This window comes from Coregonus lavaretus, assembly GCF_964263955.1.
Source record: "Coregonus lavaretus genome assembly, chromosome: 21".
NCBI lineage: Eukaryota > Metazoa > Chordata > Actinopteri > Salmoniformes > Salmonidae > Coregonus > Coregonus lavaretus.
The window spans coordinates 23,148,460-23,151,692 of NC_140008.1; positions in this window are offsets into that span (position 1 = coordinate 23,148,460).

Consider the following 3,233-nt stretch of genomic DNA (forward strand, 5'->3'; position numbering starts at 1 on the left):
GGGGGGGGGGTAGAAGGATTACTATTATACTATTCCAGGTATTCCTTAAAGAGGTAGGGTTTCAAGTGTCTCCGGAAGGGGGTCAGTGACTCCGCTGTCCTGGCGTCGTGGGGGAGCTTGTTCCACCATTGGGGTGCCAGAGCAGCGATGTTTGAAATAAGACCTCTGGAAAAACGAAATGTATATTTTCAACCTTTAACATAAAGTATTGAAATATTATCATAACATTGATCTACTGTTATTTGTGTTTTAGCTATTTATCCCATAAAAAAAAACACTTTAAAAAGACATAGCCTATGGCTGTTTTCTTTTGGCAGTGACAGATAATATCCATACTGTGTTTATGTCATCACCCCTGACATGACACAGTTTATGCTTCATGCCTGCACAGTATTTTCTGTACACTCTTGTGATTTCATGGACATTGATCACAACTGTGAATGAACTGAATACATGTTAAATTAACAATAAACTTAGTGACAAGAAGCATTTGACAAAATCCATTCCAATTTTAATTGTCTTAACATTGTGAAATGTACAATATTCTATATGGAAGGTTGTCCTACATCAGAAACCAAAACTGTGCTTTTGAAGTAAAAAATACAGCAGTCACAATTCTAACCCAGAATTTGGTAACACAAAGACCAACAATAGACACTTTCTCAAAGATTCATAGCTTAGTTTTCAAGCGGACACCACCTGACAAACAATACCTAATGCACTGTAATGATAATAACATCGAGCATATCTCATACAACACCCATTTTAACATAAATGTTTTAAACAACATAACTCCATAAATTGAACTCAAGAAAAATAGATTAATGTCAATCTCTGTTCAAAATATAGATATCTGCACAAAAGTATCACTCTGTAGTAAAACAAAAATAAATGTTCTAAATGATCAGAAGACATCACGAGAAGCTCAGAGGTTGCAAGTGAGCTGTTGTCTCAAAACACTGAAATAGGACCACAAATAGTAATTTGTAGTAAACAGCACAGAAATGTATCCCAATTGAAATACAGGCAGGCTGAAGTAGTCTTGGAATAAAATCTCTCGAGAGGATATATATCACTTTACATTTTCCTCAGATAACACACAATTGTAAGCGGTTCCGTTTAGATAATTACTTATCTACTGAGTAAAATGGAAAGTTATGGATCATTTGGGATTATCAATTGACAATGGATTGTCGGTGTGGTAATTATGAAATATTATATTATAGCGCCATCTGCTGGTTCAGATTATACATTTAAATCCCAAAAATCTTAACTGACCGAGAGAAAAATATACAGTGCATTAACTTTATAAATAAACCCCTTAACTTTTTCCACATTTTGTTACGTTACAGCCTTATTCTAAAATTGATTAAATAGTTGTTTTTCCCTCATCAATCTACACACAATACCCATAATGACAAATCTTACCCACTAAGCTACCTTACTTCCTTTTTTGGAGGAAACCAGGCACCGCTCATCACCTGGCCAATACCATCCCTACGGTGAAGCATGGTGGTGGCAGCATCATGCTGTGGGGATGTTTTTCAGCGGCAGAGACTAGGAGACTAGTCAGGATCGAGGGAAAGATGATTCGACACAAAGTACAGAGAGATCCTTGATGAAAACTTGCTCCAGAGCGCTCAGGACCTCAGACTGGGGAGAAGGTTCACCTTCCAACAGGACAACGATCCTAAACACACAGCCAAGACAACTCAGGAGTGGCTTCGGGACAAGTCTCTGAATGTCCTTGAGTGGCCAAGCCAGAGCCGTAACTTGAACACATATCGAACAACTCTGGAGAGACCTGAAAATAGCTGTGCAGCGACGCTCCCCATCCAACCTGACCGAGCTTGAGAGGCTCTGCAGAGAAGAATGGGAGAAACTCCCCGAATACAGGTGTGCCAAGCTTGTAGCGTCATACCCATGAAGACTTGAGGCTGTAATCACTGCCAAAGGTGATTCAACAAAGAACTGAGTAAAGTGTCTGAATACTTATGCAAATATGATATTTCAGTTTTTTATTTTTTATACATTTGCTAAAATTTCTAAAATCCTATTTTTACTTTGTCATTATGGGGTATTGTGTGTAGATTGATGAGGGGGAAAAAACAATTGAATCCATTTTAGAATAAGGCTGTAACGTAACAAAATGTGGAAAAAGTCAAGGGGTCTAAATACTTTCAGAATGCACTGTATATAGTTAATCACAAAATTGACATTTAGAAAAAAATAAACCATCAGATATGCAATACCTCATTGAAGCTGACATGCAATCCCTAATATACTATTAGTTACACAATGAATGGCAAGAGTTAGTGTAATTATGTAATTTCTGACAAAGGCAAATAAAGCATTTAAAGGTTTGTACAGTACATTCGGAAAGTATTCAGACCCCTGACTTTTTCCACATTTTGTTACGTTACAGCCTTATTCTAAATTTGATTAAATTGTTTTTTCCCCTCATCAATCTACACACAATACCCCATAATGACAAAGCAAAAACTGTTGTTTTTTTTAGAAATGTTAGCAAATGTATTGAAAATAAAAAACGGAAAAATTTTATTTGCCACATGCGCAAGTGTAGACATTACCGTGAAATGTTTACTTACAGCCCTTAACCAACAATGCATTAATTTTTTTATAAAAAAGTAAAATAAAACAACAACAACAAAAAAGTGTTGAATAGTCTGGGTAGCCATTATTAGCTGTTCAGGAGTCTTATGGCTTGGGGGTAGAAGCTGTTGAGAAGCCTTTTGGACCTAGACTTGGCGCTCTGGTACCGCTTGCCGTGCGGTAGCAGAGAGAATAGTCTATGACTAGGGTGGCTGGAGTCTTTGACAATTTTGAAGGCCTTCCTCTGACACCGCCTGGTATAGAGGTCCTGGATGGCAGGAAGCTTGGCCCCAGTGATGTACTGGGCTGTACGCACAACCCTCTGTAGTGCCTTGTGGTCGGAGGCCGAGCAGTTACCATACCAGGCGGTGATGCAACCAGTCAGGATGCTCTCGATGGTGCAGCTGTATAACTTTTTGAGGATCTGAAGACCCATGCCAAATCTTTTTAGTCTCCTGAGGGGGAATAGGGTTTGTCGTGCCCTCTTCACGACTGTCTTGGTGTGTTTGGACCATGATAGTTAGTTGGTGATGTGGACACCAAGGAACTTGAAGCTCTCAACCTGTTCCACTACAGCCCCATCGATGAGAATGGGTGCGTGCTCAGTCCTCTTTTTTTTT